The sequence below is a fragment of the Pleurodeles waltl genome, chromosome 6 (genome assembly GCF_031143425.1).
Source record: "Pleurodeles waltl isolate 20211129_DDA chromosome 6, aPleWal1.hap1.20221129, whole genome shotgun sequence".
In the NCBI taxonomy this organism is placed as follows: Eukaryota; Metazoa; Chordata; class Amphibia; order Caudata; family Salamandridae; genus Pleurodeles; species Pleurodeles waltl.
The window spans coordinates 931,589,189-931,612,058 of NC_090445.1; positions in this window are offsets into that span (position 1 = coordinate 931,589,189).

The window sequence follows — 22,870 nt, forward strand, 5'->3', positions numbered from 1 at the left end:
TTTACATACAGGATACCACCAAGTTTAAACCAATCTATTTCCACACTGTGTACTGTTGGAACACCCGTGCTTTTTCACTTCTTTCTTCTTATTGTTTTTATAATTGGCAATCTTCTCAATGCAGTACTTGAATATGAAAGGTGTCACTTACATAATTACGTACTGAAATGGGAGCATTGGTTGTTCTGCAATTATCCATATTCAAGAAAAAAAAACTCACTGCCTGTTTGAATTTGTGAAGCATCAGAATTCCCGGGGGCATGGTAAGTGAAGTTTAATTCACTTCACTGAAGCAGCAGAAGGGAAGCAGCTGCTGTTCACAAATTTTTCATATATAAACCAAGAAATGTTTCATCCTATTTGTACGATTGGCCTTCTCAGTAACATTTCTTCTTTGCAAAATGGTGTAGCTTATAAAACTCATACAGACCAGAGCAATTCAAAATATAGTGCGCACGCGCTTACGCCCGTCTTTCCAGGGATCAGGACAGCAAGCATCCACAGAACTGCGCAACATCATGCCCCACCTCTAATTTTTAGAACAACTGGTTATTCATTGCCAGCATTCAATCTACCTGAAAAGCCCATGTTTCTAAGAGAACATCAATCACCTTTCTTACCTGCTTCATTACTTCAGAAATTCCTACCCGATTTATATTTATGTGCATTCATAGAGGCACTCAGGACAGATTTAAGAAAAGTGGCACTGCACCTAGTGCAAACCAGTTTCCCTGCGCCCCTTAGCACTCCCCTACTGCCACCATGTATGTGCCGTATTTAAAATACGGTGCACCATGGTGCAGGGCAGGGGGGGCAATAACGTAATTTTTTTATGCTATTGATGTACTCTGCAGGGGTAGCACCAAAACTTTGGCGCTATTCCTGCAGAGTACATAGCAGCCCATTATAGATAATGGTATGCCCCCCTTTAACACCTCCTCTGAGCATGCATTGAAAGTGCCAAAAAAATGAAGCAAAGAAAATCTCTTAGATTTTCTTGTGTGATCCCCCCCCCCACTAACGTGGGAATGCCCCCTTGCAAACAATATGCCTGACGCAGGCATAATGTGGTGCAAGGGTTTACAAAGTGGGGCAATGCATGTATTGCACCACTTTGTAAATATGGCACAGGGAAAATGCCACTTTCATCCGCCTTAGCATAAAAAAAGTGACGATATGGGGGCGCTAAGGTGGCGCTAGGAGCTCTTGAATCTGCCCCTCAGTGTCACACGTGACCGCAAAATACCTGTCAGTTTAACAGAAACAGAACTTTTGTCAGAGTCAACAGCTCCAATAACCAAAACAAATTGTCTCCGTGATGAACCATTAACAATCTGAACAAGCATCCATATGTGTGTATATTTATGAAAATTGTATTTCTATAGCAAAAACCATAGCTGCGAAGGGAGTTCCAAACATAACGCGAGGTACAATTCAAGATCGTCTGTTCAGGAGGAAGTTGATTCCCATGTCTAATGGTAATGGTCTTTGGAGAACTTGCTGCCCAGTGTTTTTGGTACAACTGGAGTATTTGACCTCTATACGGATGGAGGTCCAGAACATGTGCGTGTAGTTGGAGAACGAAGGGCCATATTTATACTTTTTGACGCAAAACTGCGCTAATGCAGTTTTGCGTCAAAAAAATTAGCGCCGGCTAACGCCATTCTGAAGCGCCATGCGGGTGCCGTATTTAATCAATGACGTTAGCCGGCGTTAGCCGCCGGCGCTGCCTGGTGTGCGTGGAAAAAAACGGTGTACACCAGGCAGCGCCGGCGTAGGGGGATATGGGGCTTGGGCGTCAAGAAATGGGGCAAGTCAGGTTGAGGCAATTTTTTCGCCTCAACCCGATTTGCGCCCAACCCCCACAGAAATGACTCCTGTCTTAGCAAAGACAGGAGTCATGCCCCCTTGCCCAATGGCCATGCCCAGGGGACTTCTGTCCCCTGGGCATGGTCATTGGGCATAGTGGCATGTAGGGGGGCACAAATCAGGCCCCCCTATGCCAAAAAAAAAAAAAAAAATACTTACCTGAACTTACCTTAATGTCCCTGGGATGGGTCCCTCCAGCCTTGGGTGTCCTCCTGGGGTGGGCAAGGGTGACAGGGGGGGTCCCTGGGGGCATGGGAGGGCACCTCTGGGCTCCTTCAGAGCCCACAGGTCCCTTAACGCCTGCCTTTTGCAGGCGCTAAAAAACGGCGCAAAAGCGGGCGTACGTCATTTTTTTTGACCCGCCCACTCCCGGGCGTGAATGTTGCCCGGGAGTATAAATCCGACGCACATGCCTCGGAGTCTATTTTTTAGACGTGAACGCCTACCTTGCATCTCATTAACGCAAAGTAGGTGTCCACGCTAAAAAATGACGCAAACTCCATGGACTTTGGCGCTAGACGCGTCTAACGCCAAAGTATAAATATGGAGTTAGTTTTGCGTCGAAATTGCGTCAAAAAAAACGACGCAATTCCGGCGCAAACGGAGTATAAATATGCCCCGCAATGTCTTGTCTTTTCCTTTTAGCATTTTTTATCTGTACTCTTGCAAAGGCCTGTCTCCTGATATGGTGCTCTCAGCCTGAGGTTGTTAAACTCTCTTGAAGGTATGTAGCAATGCCATTTTTAAGGGCCTGATAGATGATGCAGAACAAGCAAGCTAGTGGGAGAGACAATATTCTACGTGATGTGGCCAAATCTTGGGTGATATTGGGGTGATTCAGCCTTCGCTGAGATTAGCTGCATCTTGTAGGACACCTTTCATGTGTGTCAGTGAACTGTTGAGAAATCATTAAGCAGTGCACACCTCCATCCATGTGCAACGGATCAAGGCTTGCACTGTTGCTATGTAGCCAACGTCTGGCACAAAGGGCCATATTTATACTTTTTGACGCAAAACTGCGCTAACGCAGTTTTGCGCCAAAAAAATTAGCGCCGGCTAACGCCATTCTGAAGCACCATGCGGGCGCCGTATTTATTGAATGGCGTTAGCCGGCGTTAGCCGACCGGCGCTGCCAGGTGTGCGTGAAAAAAAACGACGTACACCAGGCAGCGCCGGCGTAGGGAAAAATGGCGTTTGGGCGTCCCAAAATGGGGCAAGTCAGGCTGAGGCAAAAAAATCGTCTTAACCCGATTTGCGCCATTTTTTTTGGGCGCCCAGACGCCATTAACATGACTCCTGTCTTAGCAAAGACAGGAGTCATACCCCCTTGCCCAATGGCCATGCCCAGGTGACTTATGTCCCCTGGGCATGGTCATTGGGCATAGTGGCATGTAGCGGGGCACAAATCAGGCCCCCCCTATGCCACAAAAATGTTTTAAAAAAATACTTACCACAACTTACCTTTTCTTCCCTGGGATGGGTCCCTCCATCCTTGGGTGTCCTCCTGGGGTGGGCAAGGGTGGCAGGGGGTGTCCCTGGGGGCAGGGGAGGGCACCTCTGGGTTCATTCTGAGCCCACAGGTCCCTTAACGCCTGCCCTGACCCAGGCGTTAAAAAGAGGCGCAAATGCGGGGTTTTTTGCCCCGCCCACTCCCGGGCGTCATTTTTGCCCGGGAGTATAAAATACCACGCACACGCCTGGGAGTCATTTTTTAAGACGGGAACGCCTACCTTGCATCTCATTAACGCAAGGAAGGTGTTCACGCCAAAAAATGACGCTAACTCCATGAACTTTGGCGCTAGACGCGTCTAACGCCAAAGTATAAATATGGAGTTAGTTTTGCGTTGAATTTGCGTCGAAAAAAACTACGCAAATTCGGTGCAAACGGAGTATAAATATGCCCCAAAGGGTTTAATTTTATTTAAGCAGGAGTGCTGCTGCCATGACATGCTTTACTCTGTGAGTTACGGGTCTGTGTTGAGAGCGAATCTGAGTAATTTTCTATTTGCTGTCAAACGGAGGGCGAGGCAGTCTTGATTAATGGTGGATTGTTTAGATTGAATCTGTGCTGTGCTGTTTGGTACTGCTGGCAAACAAGACAAAGTAATGATGTTATTTATAGTTCGGCGGATGGGTTACTCTGTCACAAAAGAAGTAGATATCCCATCTGCCGTATTAAAATTGCATTTTAACCTATACTACTTTTATTTTGTGCCGGAGGGGAAAGCTATCTCATTTTGCCGTTTGTGTAAGAGTGTCAGCAGTGTATTGGATCTTGTGTTGTTACGAGCTACTCAATATCCATCAGTTGAGTTTGAAAAGCTTCTCAAAGCAAAGATGCAAACAGAGCAAATTATAGTTAATCTTTTTGAATAAAGGTAAACTTGTGGTGAAATCAACTGAAGTAAATTGGCTGGAAGCAAAGATGTTATTATGGATTTCAAATCGTATGACCTTCACTACACACTTCAAGATTCATGCATTAAACAAAAATGTCGTATTTTTTAAATAATTTATTGAGCATGTGAAAATTCAAATTAAATTAGTTGCAACTCACAAAAAGTGACAGAGGTTATAATAATGCAGATCGATCAAATTTTCATAACACAAGGTCAAATGCATTTAAATTGTATCCGGCCTCTCTAAAACTCCCTTAAAATCCAACAAAACAAAGACAAACACCTAACAGGACAAAATAAGCTAAACAAAGGAGAGTGAAGGGGGTATTAGGTATTTAAGAAATGTTAATTACATAATTGAAACCTGCAAAAGCATTTTATTTTACACTAGTTTAGGCATCAGTAATTTTGAGTAAATGTCTTCACCATTTTGTGATTAAGGTGGTCATTACAACCCTGGCGGAAAGTGTTAAAGCGGCGGTAAGACTGCCAAAAGGCCGGCGGTAAAAACATTGCAATTACGACCGTGGCGGAAACCGCCAACAAAGACAGCCACTTTAACACTCCGACCGCCACAGCGGTACAAACAAACAACTTGCCGGTCACCGCCAACAGACAGGCGGAGGACAATGTACTGCCCACAGTATCACAACCTACCAATCCGCCACCTTTTCCGGGGCGGATTCACTGCAGACAAAAACACAGTGGAAACAGGACTCCGAAGGGAAAACTCTCACCTCTACACACCCCATGAGGAATACGGACACCATGGAACTCGAGCTCCACATCCTGCCAGCCCTCATCTTCTTGCTCCTCTACCCGGAGCACGAACGCCGGCGACGAAGACAACGTTGAGTACTGCACCTACGACACAGGGGAGGGGGGAGGGAAAAAACAGGGACACACACACACGCAACACCCCCACCCTCACCCACTACAACACACACACAAATACAGCATGATACATTACAGTTACACCCCCCAAACCCCCTGGAAGAATGCAAAGACAAAAGCAAATGAGTGTAACCAATGTAATCTATTAAAATCCAGGACGCAAAAATATATATACACCATTAACAAATATTCACACCAAGAATAGTAGTCCAGGAAGTGCTTCATTGAAGTCCGTGGAACACTGGGCCCACACGGCATGGGCGAGGCCCATACTCAATCCCCGATCATGACGGAGAGAACACTGCAGGGGCATCAGATAGCAATAAAACAGGCACCTCAGGGGGAAGGGCGGGCACCTCAGCCGGTTGAGTGCACGATGCCAAATCCAAGAGGGGGCCACATGCCCACTGTTCAATCCTGGGGAGTGCAAAGCCACAGTCTCTCAAGTCTCTACAGTGGGTCGGTTGCCCACTGCCATATCCTGGGGAGTGCAAAGCCACAGTCTCTCAAGTCTCTACAGTGGGTGGGTTGCCCACTGCCATATCCTGGGGAGTGCAAAGCCACGGTCTCGTGGGTGGATACCTTTCTCCACTGGTTCTGGAGGGGGCCTTGTGCCCAGAGTGCTTCTTCCTGCCAAGGACAGAGGTAGTGGATGTGATTCTCCACTGGTTCTGGAGGGGGCCTTGTGCCCAGAGTGCTTCTTCCTGCCAAGGACAGAGGTAGTGGATGTGATACTCCACTAGTTCTGGAGGGGGCCTTGTGCCCACGGTGCTTCTTCCTGCCAAGGACAGAGGTAGTGGATGTATCTCTCCACTGGTTCTGGAGGGGGCCTTGTGCCCAGAGTGTTTTTTTCCTGCTCGTGACGGACTCAGTAGCATCAGTGCCCTTGGTGCTCATGGGCCAGCGGTGCTTGTTGCGGCGGTGTCCCTAACATCGGTGCTTGTTGCGGCGGTGTCCTTGGCAGCGGTGCTTGTTGCGGCGGTGTCCTGTTCAGCGGTGCTTCTGGCAGCGGTGTCCTGTTCAGCCGTGCTTGTGGCGGCAGTGTCCTGTTCAGTGGTGCTTGTGGCGGTGGTGTCCTATTCAGCGGTGCTTGTGGCGGCGGGGTCCTTGGAAGTGACTCAGCTGCTGTTGGTCCTTCATGGCCCAGCTGGGCTGGTGCTGGCGGTTCTGTCTGTCCCAGTGGGGCTGGTGCTGGCGGTCCTTCATGGCCCAGCAGGACCGGTGCTGGCGGTCCTTCATGGCCCTGCGGGACTGGTGCTGGCAGTCCTGACTGTCCCAGCGGGACTGGTGCTGGCGGTCCTGTCTGTCCCAGCGGGGATGGTGCTGGCGGTCCTGTCTGGCCCAGCAGAGCTGGTGCTGGCAGTGGCCTCCTGGGCAGCTGGGCTGGTGCTGGCGGTGGCCTCCTGGGCAGCTGGGCTGGTGCTGGGGGTGATGGCAGTCTTCTCTGCTGTGCTGCTCTTCCCAGACTTGCAGACTTTCTTGTGGCCCTTCCCCACCTTGGAAGGTGTCGCAGCTGACTCCACACTCCCACCTGTACCCCTGGGAGCGGCTTTGGTGGCTGGAGTCTTCCCCCTGTCCCGCCGGGCACTGGGCAACTTTTGATGTTTGACAGGTGGGGGAATGTCCGTGCTGTGGCTCTGTGCCACACTGGCTGCCCTGGTGGCTGGTGCACTCCAGATTCCGGTGACTACAGGCACCACTGGTCCCGGAGATGTTGTGGCTGAGGTGCTAGGTTGGGACCTGGAGAGTCGGGCCCTAGGAGACTGACGGGGTGGGGGAGGTCAGGGAAAGAGGTCAAGGTTGGACAGAAAAAGTTTCTTCGGGACACTGGGACGGGTAGCTGGAGGGGGTTTGGGAGTGGAGGAAGAGGTAGTGGTTGTAGGAGGTGTTGGTTTGGTGACTTTGGGTGAAGGTGCATGCGCTGGAGGCTGTTGTGAGGTGGATGGCTGTTAGGTGGGTGTGTGCCTGCGTTTATGTATCTTGGGAGGTGGCGTCACAGACACACTGGGAGAGGACACAGGGGATGTGTGAATGGCAGTGGGGGTGGTGACTACTTGTGAGCGGGGTGTGGTGATGTGTGTGCTGGTGATGGAAGTAGTGGCTGTAGATGCAGGTGTGAGTGGAGATGAGCCTGGGAGGGAGGAGGTAGATGAGGAGGAGGGGGACACAGTGGAGGCAGTGGATGTTGGTGTGTATCCATGTTTGTGATGCTTGCGTGAGTGCCTGTGGGATGTGTGGTGCTTATGTTTGCCAGAGCTTCCCTTGTGTGTTGAGGTGTGTGCATGCTGGTCTGAAGGTGTGCTTGGGATAGGCTGAGGTAGAGGGGATTGGGTCTGTTGGAGGGGGGAGGCTAGACACAGGGACAATGGCTGCCATCAGTGCTGAGGCCAGAGTCTGTAAAGCTCGCTGAAGGGCCGCCTGACCAGAATGAATGCCCTCCAGGAATGCATTTCTTTGTTGCAACTGCCTCTCTACACCCTGGATGGCATTCAAAATGGTAGACTGCCCAACAGTGAAGGACCTGAGGAGGTCAATGGCCTCCTCACTGAGGGCAGCAGGGGTGACTGGGGCAGGGCCTGATGTGCCTCGGGCGAAGGTGATGCCCACCCTCCTGGGTGAGCGGGCACGGGGCAAAGGCTGAGGGGCTGCTGGGAGGGCGGTGCTGGTAGGGGGGGTGGCGGCTGTGCCTGTAGATGCGGGGGGCACAGATGTTGCTGCCACCACAAGGGAGCTCCCATCAGAGGACGAGTCTGTATCACTGGTCTCAGCTCCGGTCCCCGCCGTGGAGCTCCCCTCGCCTTCCGTCCCACTGGTGAATTCTGAGTCCATTGTCTCGCCCTCCAGGGCCATGTGGGATGCAGCTCCCTTCTGCTCCGGTGCCACTGCTCCTCCGCCTGATGTTGCTAATGCACACAAGAACAGGGAGACCACAAAAAGTGGTGGCGACAGAAGAAAGACATGTTGAGTGCATGCATTACCGCTACCGTTGGCGGACACGACGGACACAGAAGCCCCCTGCACTACGCCGCGCACTTGGAGTCCACTGTTCAATCCCTGGGACATGGCCTACAAGGCTATGGCCGACATCTGCACACATGGATGACACAGGAGCCTGACTAGGTGTACTTGGCACTGTACACAGGTGGGGTGGGGTGCCACAGGGTCTGCCAGAAGAAGGGGACCTAACTAGCACACTCGCCCTGGCCAAGGAAACAAACAGCCCACCTCCCCCACCCAGACACCTCCACTGTGCGCAAAATCAGCAGAATGAGAGTGTACTCACCCCCTTGTGGCTGCTGTGATGCCCTTAAGCGCCCATCCAACTCCGGGTACGCCACCGCCAGGATCCTGAACATCAGGGGGGTCATGGTGCGACGGGCCCCCCTCCCACGTTGGGAGGCCATCCCCAGCTGGGCCTCCGCCATCTTCTTGCTCCAGCGGCAAATGTCCTCCCATCTCTTACGGCAGTGGGTGCTCCGTCTGTGGTAGACCCCCAGGGTCTGGACGTCCTTGGCGATGGCACGCCAAATATCCTTTTTCTGGTGGGCACTGACCTACAGGAATTGTACAGGGGAAAAAGAAAAGTTATTACCGCCTGCACCGTCACAGTCATTGGCCCCCACCTCTACCCTTGCCATGTGGCACATGCACTCACCGTCATTTCATGCACGCCTCAATCCCCCCCCATCATCTTTCATCCACCCCACTCCACACAGGCATAGCCCATACAGCATGCTCCCAGTGTACTCACCTGTTTGTCTGGAGGACCGTAGAGTGGGGTGTACTGGGGGAGAACCCCATTCACGAGATTCTCCAGCTCCTTCGATGTGAAGGCAGGGGCCCTTTCCCCAGACGCACGAGCCATTGTCTCTTCCAGACCGAGGTCACAGCAGCACTTGCAGTGTAGGTCCTCTCCTGTCGAAGATCAGGTATCGAGTGATTGAACAGATAGAAAATTCGGTCACGTCCATGGCAGTGGGTACCGTCACCGCCGGTGTACATTCTCATTGGCCCCTGGGACCCATAGGGTCCAATGTTAACCAATGCAGAATTGCGCCGAGGTCTTTGACCGCCTACCGCGACGGGGTACAACGCCAGCGCAGTTACCTCACATCCCATTGTCCCACTTTACAGGTCAGGCAGCTGCCATTTCAGGGGCCCACATGGCTTAATTTCTAACTGCGTCACACATACCTAGGCCTTGCCTCAACACTCAAACAGGCCAAATTTCGGGGTATGATTTGTGTTCTGTGTAAGCTGTGGGTACGTAACTCTGAGTTGGTTGACTCTGTGCTCGCTGTTGTCCTTCATAGGCACCGTCCGCTGGGACAAGTGAGGAGATGGCGGAATCCTCCGGTGTACAGACCGCTGGTGGACCTGTCGACAATGGAGGAAAGACATGTGATCATTACCTACAGGCTTGATCGTGCCACAATCATGGAACTGTGTGCCCAGCTGGAGCCAGACCTGATGTCAGCTATCCACCATCCCACAGGAATCCCCCCTCAAGTGCAGGTGCTGTCAGTACTCCATTTCCTTGCAAGTGGGTCATTTCAAACAACAGTGGCCATAGCATCAGGGATGTCCCAGCCTATGTTTTCCAACGTGTTGTCCAGAGTATTGTCTGCCCTGCAGAAACACATGCGGAGCTACATTGTTTTCCCTCAAGTGGAGGATTTGTCCACAGTGAAAGGTGACTTCTATGCCCTGGGACAAATCCCCAACATCATTGGTGCCACTGATGGTACACATGTGGCATTTGTCCCCCCCGTAGGAGTGAACAGGTGTACAGAAACCGGAAGAGTTATCATTCCATGAATGTGCAGATGGTGTGTTTGGCCGACCAGTACATCTCCCATGTAAATGCCAAATTCCCTGGCTCAGTGCATGACGCTTACATCCTGCGGAATAGCAGCATCCCTTGTGTGATGGGTCTACTCCAGAGGCACCGTGTGTGGCTATTAGGTGAGCACCTGGAAGCAAGTCAGTGGGAATGGTTGTCTGGGTCTGGGTATATCCCTACAGGTTAGTGTGTGTCTAACAGTTGTCCCTCGCCATTTGCAGGTGACTCTGGTTACCCCAACCTGTCATGGCTACTGACCCCAGTGAGGAATCCCAGGACAAGGGCAGAGAAACGCTACAATGAGGCCCATGGGCGAACTCGGCAGATTATAGAGCGGACCTTCGGCCTCCTGAAGGCCAGGTTCAGGTGCCTCCATATGACAGGTGGGTCCCTATTCTACTCACCAAAGAAGGTGTGCCAGATCATCGTGGCCTGCTGTATGCTTCACAACTTAGCTTTGCGACGACAGGTAACTTTTCTGCAGGAGGATGATCCAGATGGCGGTGTGGTTGCAGCTGTGGAGCCTGTGGACAGTGAAGACGAGGAAGCAGAAGAAGAGGACATGGACAATAGGAACTCAGTGATTCTGCAATATTTCCAGTGAGACGCAGGTAATAATACAAACCTGCTTACTACATGTACTTTAACACTACGACCTCTCAACTGTCTGTCGTTTTCACCTAGTGTATGATCACTGAGTTGTCACTTTCCCTTACAATTTCACAGATGTAGGTCCCACTGTGTGACATCTGCTTTGTTTCCTCATGGACTAGAGCTGTGTGACATAGGTATGTTGACATTACATTTGAAAGAGCATTTTGACACTGTAATTGCAAATACACTATTTTGAAATCACAGACTGACTCCAGATTGTTTTGTGCTTCACGGATGTTTATTTAAGTGCTCAATATTGGAGGGGGTTGTAAAATGGTGAGGGGGGATGGTGGAGGAATGTCCATGGCAGAGTCCAGTCTATTAGTCTCACAGGTGCATTACCCAAATGGGCATAGGAAGTGGAGCTGGGGTAGTTTGAGGATGGACAGGGTGACAAAGTGGGACAGAAGGATGACATTCAGGGTGGTCTCATTTCTTGGCGGGGTCTTGGCATCGTTCTCTGTCTTTGTCCTGGATCTCAGGGACCGTTAGCGGGGTGCTTCACCCTCTGCAGGGGGTGGGGTGCTGGTGGGGTGGTCCTGTGGCGGTGCCTCCTGTCCACTAGCACTGGCGGAGGTGGTGGGCAGTTCATCGTCCAGGCTAGTGTTGTGCCACAGTGTCCCTCCTGGTGTTGAGGACTTCCTTCAGCACCCCTACGATGGTGCCCAGGGTGGAATTGATGGATCTGAGTTCCTCCCTGAAGCCCAAATACTGTTCCTCCTGCAGGCGCTGGGTCTCCTGAAATTTGGCCAGTACTGTTGCCATCATCTCCTATGAATGGTGGTAGGCTCCCATGATGTTGGATAGGGCCTCGTGGTGAGTGGGTTCCATTGGCCTGTCCTCCCCCTGTCCCACAGCAGCCCTCCCAGTTCCCCTGTGTTCCCGGGCCTCCGTCCCCTGGACCGTGTGCCCACTGCCACTGCCCCCAGGTCCCTGTTGTTGTTGCGGTGGTGGGTTAGCCTGGGTTCCCTGTAGTGGTGGACACACTGCTGATTGACGTTTCCTGGGGACAGAGGTAAGGGCCCGCTGGGTGGGTGCTGTGCTGGTGTTTCCAGGGGGGGAAGCTCGGTGGTGGCCTGTGACTGTGTCAGGAGAACCGACTGTCCAGAGGTCCCCGATGGGCCAGGTTGGTCATCTAGAACCAGTTGGACAGAGCTGCTGTCATCACTGTGGGCCTCTTCTGTTGGTGGTGTGGACATGTGTGGACCCTGCTGTCCGGTGATGTTGGGTAGGGGTCCTGCAGGGGTATAAAAGGATGTTTATTACATCTGTGTGTGGCATGGTGTGCAATGGGTGGGTGACCGTGTACCCCAGTGATTGCATTCTTGTGTGGGACCTTGTGTGATAATTTTTTAGGGGGGTGTGTGGGTATGTGCAGTGGGCATGCATTGGTGATGGGTGTCCATGCTTTGTAGTTGCATGCAGGGCTTGGTGTTGGGATGGGTGGGCTGTGATAGTGGGACATTTGTGAGGAGTTGGAGTGATGGGGTGGGGGTGAGGGTGGGGGTATGTGATAGCATGCAGGTAGGGTGGGGGATGTAATAGTTAAGATTTGACTTACCAGAGTCCATGACTCCATCTACTCCTGCGATGCCCTCAGGATGCAGAATCACCAAGACCTGCTCCTCCCATGTTGTTAGTTGTGGGGGAGGAGGTGGGGGTCCGCCGCCAATCCGCTGAACCGGAAGGTGGTGTCTTGAGACCACAGAATGCACCTTCCACCTCTTCCTGATGTCATCCCTATTTCTTGGGTGCTGTCCCACTGCATTAACCCTGTCCACTATTCTTCGCCATAGCTCCATCTTCCTAGCTATAGAGGTGTGCTGCACCTGCGATCCGAATAGCTGTGGCTCTACCCATACGATTTCCTCCACCATGACCCTGAGCTCCTCCTCCGAGAACCTGGGGTGTCTTTGCTGTGCCATGGGGTGGTGTGGGTGATGTGTGGGGTGGTGTGTGTAGTGATAAGTGGGGTGATATGTAGTGGTGTGTTGTGTGAGGTGCGTGGAAGTTATGTGGGTGATGGTGTTGTGTGCCTGTGGATGCTATTGTTCTTTTTGGTGGTGTCTCTCTCTGGCTTTCTGTCGCAATTGTTGACTGAAGGGTTTGTGGGTGATGTGGGTGTGTGTTTTATATTGTATTGAGTGTGTCGGAGTGGTGTGTGTATGTGTATCAGGTGTGTGTATTTCGAATTGTCCAATGAGGTGGTGATTTGGAGATGTGTGTGTATTTTGAGCACGGCGGTGTGTACCGCCAATGGAATACCGTGGTTGAAAGACCGCCACGTGGATTCATGGCTCGTGATAGTGTGGGCGTATTTCTGTAGGTGTGACGGTGGAGGTTTTGTTTTCGCCAGTTTATCACTGACCTTTGGTGTGGCGGACTTGTGTGGGTGTCTCAATTTTGGCAGATTCCGAGCAGTGGGTTATAATGACCGTGGCGGGATTCCGCTGCCGCGGCGGTGTGCTGGCGATCTTCTGCACCGCGGTAAGCGGCTTTTACCTCCAATGTTGTAATGAGGGCCTAAATGTCTCACAGGATACCGGTGGCAGACTGACTTACACAGAAACTGTTTCACTGAGAGACGTTTTCTACTCAAAGCAAGAGTGGCCCATCATTATGGGAAGTGGAGCTCCCAGTCATTTTCCAAGGCAGGATGAATAGCTGTGAAGCATAACAAAGCTCAGCTTGACAGACACTCACCATGTCAGGGTCATACAGACAGGTTCAAGAACATAGAAAAAATACTTTTCACAGGGTCTATTCGGGGTGAGTAATTCACCTAAATCACAGAATTCATCTAAAAAAAGTGAAAAGAAAACATGATACTGTTTCAACTCTAATATTCAATAAATGAAATACAAATGTAATTTCATATTATTTTTTTAAAAAGTTTGCTTAACAGTAATCTTACAAAAATGTAACTCACTTGTATATGGATCCAATCCAAAAACGTTGGGCAATAAAAAATATGCAACCATTGATTGTTGTTATTCAATAATATATATATATATATATATATATATATATATATATATATATATATATATATATGTATATACATTTATATATGTATATATATATATATATATATATATATATATATATATATATATATATACACACACATATTAGTCATATATCAAGAAATTTATTATTGCAAGACCCATATCTAGAGTCCCAGTGGCCAGGTAAACGGGTTAAACATGATCATATTAAATTACCTGGGAGTAGAGAAAAAATGTCATGAGTGTCATGAAGATTGATTAATATATTCATTTCACATCGCTCATGCTAATAAATTAAGTAGAAAAAAATTCATATAGAGGGGAAACACCCAGATTTATCTATTAATCTCTTTGTAACCTGAATCAAATCTCCTAGAGTGTCAAGAAAACAATAAACAACCATTAGTTTATTTAGACAATATGAGGTGAAAACCAAATCTCCCCAATGAACCCTGAGTATACACCCCACTAGAAAGAAGAAACCTAAAAATGTGTCTAGTAAAAGAAAATCCACAATATATCTTTCAAGCGCAAGACTAAGGTAGACAACATCAAGAGATTGCACAGAGTCAGAATGATGTATGGATAGGACAGGATAGCAGAGAGGGAAAGAGGGAAAGTGGTGGAGAGAAATTTCCCAAAATAAGGATGCCTGCAAGCAAATCCTATATACCACATCAGCCTATGTGCACATGACGTTCTTCATCCTCATTTAATCCTCCAGGGAATTAGCTCCCACACAATATGCTCTTTTACCTTAATTCTGAGTTAACTCTCTCTGTCTTAGATCCATAAGTGATACATGTATTTATCCTCATGGCCTCACTATACTGTGCTATAGCTCTTCACATTGTTTGCTGTTCTTGTAAGCCTTACACCTACGACATTTGAAGAAGCTTTGTTGCGCCTGTTTCCAACCTTTCTTTGTGTGGTGTGTGCTCATGCAGCTGTGTACCAAAATATCACACACAAGTCTAGATTTGGGAACCAAGCACCCATTGTAGTGCTTGACTCTCAGAGGGTAGCATTGCAGTCCAAGGCTTACTCAAGGGAGGTGGTGTGGGCTAGTAATCCCCATTCACGAGCACACAAGCATGAAACTCAATAAATAATTGTCCAGTCTGTGCTTTTTCTTTCGATAAAGTAAAAATACATGTCTTACACACACACACAATACTCAATATTATGCAACAATTTACAAATATACACAAATTGATGGAATTGCTCTTGGATGACATTGTGTAATCACTCATGTTTCCACCGAGGAGAAATGTGATCCAACAACCAACATGGCAATACAATCCCTGGTATCCCGAATACAATATTTGACTGTAATTTAGAGTGAGAGCAACTAAATCTGGCACATAAGTACATCTACTTTGTGAAGAGGTGGCTGTCAGTCTCATTACTCAAATCAATATCAACAAGGAACATGTAGAGACGTTTAAATAATTAGAAGGTTAGGATTACTTTTGGATTACTTTAGCTTACTCTCAGATTACTTCTTAGTTACCCTTGATTAGCCTGGTCTAATACCATCCTACACCCCTAGAGACTGCAGTCCCACAAGAAAAGAACAAAAGTTCCAAGATGCCTGTGCTTCACATTATGTTGGAACCCTTGGGGAATTATGGGGGTCATTCCAACCCTGGCGGTCAGTGTTAAAGCGGCGGTAAAACCGCTAACAGGCTGGCGGTAAAAAAAATGCAATTCCGACCCTGGCGGAAACCGCCAACAGAGACCGCCACTTCAACACACCGCCCGCCACGGCGGGACAAACAAACAGTGCGGCGGTCACCGCCAACAGACATGCTGGAGACAATGTACCGCCCACCCTATCACAACCCACCTATCCGCCACCTTTTCCGGGGCGGTAGCCCCGCCGATAAAAACACGGCAGAAACAGCCATTTCAAACGGAAAACGCTCACCTCCTTACACCCCACAAGGAATCTGGACAGCATGGAACCCAAACTCCACATCCTCCCAGCGATTGTCTTCCTGCTCCTCTACCAGGAGCACGAACGCCGGCGCAGAAGACAACGGTGAGTACTGCACCTACGACACAGGGGAGGGGGGAGGCAAAAAATTACGGGAACACACATATGCGACACACTCACCCTCACCCTCACCCACTACAACACACACATCAATGCATAGCAACACATCACAGTTACCCCCCCCAAACCCCCCGGAAGAATGCAAACACAAAAGGAAATGATTATAAACACTGGAATATATTGTATTACTGGCTTTAAAATATATCACACATCAAAAACTTTATATACATAAATTGTCCAGTCCGATATGTGTATCAGGCATTGTCCGTGGACCACTGGGCCCAAATCACATGGGCAAAGCCCACACAGGATACCTGACTCCAACGGAGAGATCACTGCAGGGGCATCAGATGCCAAGACTACAGGCACCTCAGGGGGAAGGGAAGGGGGGGCACCTCAGCCAGATGAGTCCACAACGCCAGATCCAAGAGGGGCCTCCATGGCTACTGTTCCTTCCTGGGGAGTGCAAAGCCACAGTCTCTCAAGTCTCTACAGTGGGTGGGATGCCGACTGTTCAATCCTGGGGAGTGCAAAGCCACAGTCTCTCAAGTCTCTACAGTGGGTGGGATGCCCACTGTTCAATCCTGGGGAGTGCAAAGCCACAGTCTCTCAAGTCTCTACAGTGGGTGGCTTGCCAACTGTTACATCCTGGGGAGTGCAAAGCCACAGTCTCTCAAGTCAATATCAGTCTCCACTGGTACTGGAGGGGGACTAGTGCCCAGAGTGCTTCGTGCAGCCCTGCCCGACACAGATGCGGGACTGCCCCTTCCGCCAATGGACCAGCGGTGCTTGAGATGAAGGGCCCAGTTCAGCGGTGCTTGAGACGGCGGTGCCCAGCGGAGCGGTGCTTGAGATGAAGGGCCCAGCGAAGCAGTGCTTGAGATGAAGGGCCCAGTTCAGCGGTGCTTGAGACAGCGGTGCCCAGCGGAGCGGTGCTTGAGATGAAGGGCCCAGCGGAGCAGTGCTTGAGATGAAGGGCCCAGTTCAGCGGTGCTTGAGACGGCGGTGCCCAGCGGAGCCGTGCTTGAGATGAAGGGCCCAGCGCAGCGGTGCTTGAGACGGCGGTGCCCAGCGGAGCGGTGCTTGAGATGAAGGGCCCAGCTCAGCGGTGCTTGAGACGGCGGTGCCCAGCGGAGCCGTGCTTGAGATGAAGGGCCCAGCGCAGCGGTGCTTGAGACGGCGGTGCCCAGCGGAGCGGTGCTTGAGATGAAGGGCCCAGCGCAGCGGTGCTTGAGACGGCGGTGCCCAGCGGAGCCGTGCTTGAGATGAAGGGCCCAGCGCAGCGGTGCTTGAGACGGCGGTGCCCAGCGGAGCAGTGCTTGAGATGAAGGGCCCAGCGCAGCGGTGCTTGAGACGGCGGTGCCCAGCGGAGCGGTGCTTGAGATGAAGGGCTCAGCGGTGCTTGAGACGGCGGTGCCCAGCGGAGCGGTGCTTGAGATGAAGGGCCCAGCTCAGCGGTGCTTGAGACTGCAGTGCCCAGCGGAGCCGTGCTTGAGATGAAGGGCCCAGCGCTGCGGTGCTTGAGACGGCGGTGCCCAGCGGAGCGGTGCTTGAGATGAAGGGCCCAGCGGAGCAGTGCTTGAGCTGAAGGGCCCAGTTCAGCGGTGCTTGAGACGGCGGTGCCCAGCGGAGCGGTGCTTTAGATGAATGGCCCAGCGCAGCGGTGCTTGAGACGGCGGTGCCCAGTGGAGCGGTGCTTGAGATGAAGGGCCCAGCGGAGCCGTGCTTGAGATGAAGGGCCCAGTGCAGCGGTGCTTGAGACGGCGGTACCCAGCGGAGCCGTGCTTGAGATGAAGGGCCCAGTGCAGCGGTGCTTGAGACGGCGGTGCCCAGCGGAGCGGTGCTTGAGATGAAGGGCCCAGCGGAGCCGTGCTTGAGATGAAGGGCCCAGTTCAGCGGTGCTTGAGACGGCGGTGCCCAGCGGAGCCGTGCTTGAGATGAAGGGCCCAGTTCAGCGGTGCTTGAGACGGCGGTGCCCAGCGGAGCGGTGCTTGAGACGGCGGTGCCTAGCGGAGCCGTGCTTGAGATGAAGGGCCCAGCGCAGCGGTGCTTCGGATGAGTGCCCAGTTCAGCGGATCAGCCCATGGCGTGGAGGTCATTCGCCACCTGACCTGTGGCTGGCTGCGCCTTCCTGCCCACCTGGGATGGGCCTGGTGGGGCCCTCCTGGGCTGCAGTACCGGGCCTGTTGGTGTCCTCCTGCCCACCTGGGATGGGGCATGCGGGGCCCTCCTGCACAGCTGGGCTGCTGGCGGTCTTGTCGGGCGTGCTGCCCTTCCCAGCCTTCCCTGGTCACCTGTGGCCCTTCCCCACCTTTGGCGGTGTGCCAGGTGGCACCACACTCCCTGCCGGAGCCATAGTAGGGATTTTGGTCCCAGGTGTTTTAGGCCTCTCGCGCCGGGCACTGACAATCTTCGCATGTTTTTGTGGCGGTGGGCTGCCCGTGCCTTGGCTCCCTACTGAGCTGGCTGCCCTTGAGGGTGGGGGACTCCACAGTCCATGGCAGACTGTCTTCACAGGGCCCGCTGTTGTGGTGGCTGAGATGCTGACTGGAGTCTTTTTAGATGGACGGGGTGGGGGAGTTGTTGGGAAGAGGTCAAGTTTGGAAAGGAAAATAAGTTTAGGAAGAGAGGGACGGGTAGGTGTACTGGGTATGGGAGTGGAGGAAGAGGTTGTGGTTGTAGGAGTTTGATGTCTGGTGTCTTTGGGTGCAGGTGCTTGGGCTGGAGGCTGTCGTGAGGTGGATGGCTGTTGGGTGGGTGACTGCCTGCGTTTGTGTAGCTTGGAAGAGGGGGTGACAGACACACTAGGAGAGGACACAGGGGACGTGTGAATGGTAGTGGGGGTGGTGACTGCACATGTGCGGGGGGTTCTGGTGGGTGTGCTGGTAATGGACGTAGTGGCTGAAGATGTTGTGCATGAAGGTGTGAGTGGAGACGTGACAGGGAGGGAGGAGGGAGACGAGGAGGAGGGGGACACAGTGGAGGCAGTGGGTGTTGGTATGTCTGCATGTGGATGTTGCTTGTGTGAATGCCTGTTTGATGTGTGGTGCTTATGTCTGGATGAGCTTCCCTTGGGTGTTGAGGTGTGTGCAGGCTGGTCTCATGGTGAGTCTGGGATAGGCAGAGGTACAGGGGATTGGGTATGGGTGGAGGAAGTTGGAGGGGGGAGGCTAGAGATAGGGACAATTGCTGCCATCAGTGCTGAGGCCAGAGTGTTGAAAGATCGCTGATGGGCAGCCTGACCCGAATGAATGCCCTCCAGGTATGCATTACTCTGGTGCACCTCCCTTTCTACACCCTGGATGGCATTCAAAAGGGTAGACTGCCCAACAATGAGCGTCCTCAGGAGGTCAATGACCTCCTCACTGAGGGCAGCAGGGGTGACAGGGGCAGGGCCTGAGGTGCCTGGGGCGAAGGAGATGCCCACCTTCCTGGTGAGCGGGCACGGGGCAAACGCTGAGGGGCTGCTGGGAGGGCGGTGCTGGTGCTGGGAGGCGGCTGTACCTGTTGTAGCGGGGGGCACGGATGTTGCCGCCACCACAAGGGAGCTCCCTTCAGAGGACGAGTCGCTGTCACTGACATCCGCACGAGTCCCCGCTGTGGAGCTCCCCTCACCCTCCGTCTCACTGGTGAAATCCAAGTCAGTTGCATGGCCCGCCATGGCCATGTGAGATGCAGCTCCCTCGTGCTCCGATGCCACTTCTCCTCCTCCTGATGATGCTAATACACAAATGAACAGGAAGACAACAAAAAAGGGGGGTGGGGAAAAATAAAGAAATGTTGAGTGCATGCATTGGCGACACCGTTGGCGGACAGGACAGACACAGAAGCCCCCTGCACTACGCTGCGCACTTGGGATCGACTACGCAATCCGTGGGACATGGCCTACAAGCCTATAGGCGACCTCTGCTCACATACATGACACAGGGCAATGAATAGCTGTACTTGGCACCCTACAGAGGTGGGGGGCGGGGGCACAGGGCCATGCCTTACGGAGGGGCCTAGCCTACAGCCCTCCTCCCCCACCCAGACACCTCCACTGCACGCAAAGTCACCAGGATTTGAGTGTACTCACCCCCTTGTGTCTGCTGTGATGTCCTCAGGCGCCCATCCAAATTGGGGTAGGCCACCACCAGGATCCGGGACATCAGGGGGGTCAAAGTACGACTGGCACCCCTCCCACGTTGGGAGGCCATCCCCAGCTGAGCCTCCGCCGTCTTCCTGCTCCAGCGTCGGATGTCCTCCCATCTCTTCCTGCAGTGGGTGCCCTGTCTCTGGTGGACCACCAGGGTCCGGACGTCCTTGGCGATGGCACGCCAAATACCGATTTTCTGGTGGGCGCTGACCTATGTGACATGTACAGGGAGAGAAGAATAATCATCACCTTCTGCATGCTCGATGTGAGTGGCCCCCCCCACCCCCACCCTTGTCATGTGGCACATGCTCTCATCTGTCGTTTGATGCATGCCTCAATCGCTCCCCTCACCACCATCTTTCATCCACCCGACTCAACACAGGCATTGGCCACAAAGCATGGTCCCAGTGTACTTACCTGTTGGTCTGGAGGACCGTAGAGTAGCGCATACTGGGGGAGGACCCCATCCACGAGTTTCTCCAACTCCTGAGCAGTGAAGGCAGGAGCCCTTTCCCTAGTCGCATGACCATTGTCTCTTCCAGACCATGGTCACAGCAGCACTTGCAGTGTAGGTCCTCTCCTGTGGAAGATCAGGTATCGAGTGATTAAGCAGATAGAAAATGGCGGTCACGCCCGTGGCGGTGCGTACCGCAGCGGTGCGTACCGCGACCGCCGACGCACATCGTCATTGGCTCCTGAGACCCATAGGGTTCAATGTTAACCAATGCAGCTATGCGCCGCGGTCTTCGACCGCCTACCGCCACTGTGTGCCACGCCAGCGCATTGACCTCACATCCCATTGTCGCACTTCACAGGTCAGGCAGCTGCCATTTCAAGGGCCCACATGCCTTATTTTCTACTGCGTCACACATACCTAGGCCTTGCATCGGCACTCATACAAGCCATTCAATGCATTGGGAATCGTGTTATGTGCAAGCTGTGGTTACGTACCTGTGGGTTGATTGACTGTGCTCGCTGTTGTCCTTCATAGGCACCGTCCGCTGGGACATGCGAGGAGATGGAGAAATCTTCCTGTGTACAGACCGCTGGTGGACCTGTCGACAATGGAGGAAAGACATGTCATACTGACATACAGGCTTGAACGAGCCACTATACAGGAACTGTGTGCCCAGCTGGAGCCAGACCTGATGTCACCAATCCGCCAACCCACAGGGATCCCCCCTCTAGTGCAGGTGCTGTCAGTACTCCATTTCCTAGCAAGTGGGTCATTTCAAACAACAGTGGCCATATCATCAGGGATGTCCCAGCCCATGTTTTCCAAGGTGTTGTCCAGAGTATTGTGTGCCCTGCTCAAACACATGCGGAGCTACATCGTTTTCCCTGAGGTGGGGGATTTGGCTACAGTGAAGGCTGATTTCTATGCCCTTGGACATATACCCAACATCATTGGTGCCATTGATGGGACACATGTTGCTTTGGTCCCCCCCAGCAGGAGTGAACAGGTGTACAGGAACAGGAAGAGTTATCATTCCATGAATGTCCAGATGGTGTGTTTGGCTGACCAGTACATCTCCCATGTTAATGCCAAGTTCCCTGGCTCAGTGCATGACGCGTACATCATGCGGAATAGCAGCATCCCTTACGTGATGGGTCAACTCCAGAGGCACCGTGTGTGGCTATTAAGAGACTCTGGTTACCCCAACCTGTCCTGGCTACTGACCCCAGTGAGGAATCCCAGGACAAGGGCAGAGGAACGGTACAATGAGGCCCATGGGAGAACTAGGAGGGTGATCGAACGGACCTTCGGCCTCCTGAAGGCCAGGTTTAGGTGCCTCCATATGACTGGGGGATCCCTAATGTACTCACCAAAGAAGGTGTACCAGATCATCGTGGCCTGCTGTATGCTTCACAACCTGGCTTTGCGCCGCCAGGTGCCTTTTCTGCAGGAGGATGGTCCAGATGGTGGTGTTGTAGCAGCTGTGGAGCCTGTGGAGAGTGAAGAGGAGGAAGGCGAAGAGGACGACATAGAGAACAGGAACACAGTAATACAGCAGCATTTTCAATGACACACAGGCAATCCACACCAGCATATTACATATACTTAACCCCTACTACCTCTCTACTGTATGACCTTTTCCCCCAGTGTATGGTAACTGAGTTGTGACTTTCCCTTCCGATTCCAGAGATGTGGGCCCCACTGCGTGACATCTGCTTTATTTCCCCATGGACTACAGCTGTGTGACATTGGTATGTTGGCATCACAATGTGATTATGCCATTTGGCACGGTAATGTCTAATACATTTGTACAAAATCACAGCCAGACTGCAGATTGGTTTATGCAATAAGTGTGTTTATTACAGTGCTCTAAATTGGTGGGTGGTTGCAAATCGTTGAGGTGTGATGGTGGAGGATTGCCCATGGCAGAGTCCAGACTATCAGTATCACAGGTGCATTGTCCAGATGCCTGTGGAAAGTGGAGCAGGGGCAGTGTAAGTTTGGACAGGGTGTCAATGTGGGACAGTGGGATGACAATCAGGCGAGTATCCTTTGCTGGCGGGGGTATTGGCATCTTACTCTGTCTTCTTCCTGGATATCAGGGCCCGCTTGCGGGGTGGTTCTCCTTCTGCAGGGGGTGGGGTTCTGGTGGCCTGTTGGTCTTGTGTCAGGGCCTCCTGTCCACTAGCGCCGGCGGAGGTGGTAGGCAGCTCTTGGACCATGCTAGTGTCAGGGGCCCTTTGTGGTGCAACAGTGTCCCGCAATGTGGTGACTACCTGATTCAGAGCCACTACGATGGTGCCCATGGCGGTACTGATGTTTCTTAGTTCTTCCCTGAACCCCATATACTGTTGCTCCTGCAGAAGCTGGATCTCCTGAAACCTGTCCAGGACCGTCGCCATCGTCTCCTGGGAGTGGTGGTATGCTCCCATGATGGAGGAGAGGGCCTCGTGGAGAGTCGGTTCCCTGAGCCTGTCCCCCCCCTGTCGCACAGCAGCCCTCACAGTTCCCCTGTTTCCCTGTGCCTCTGTCCCCTGGACCGTGTGCCCACT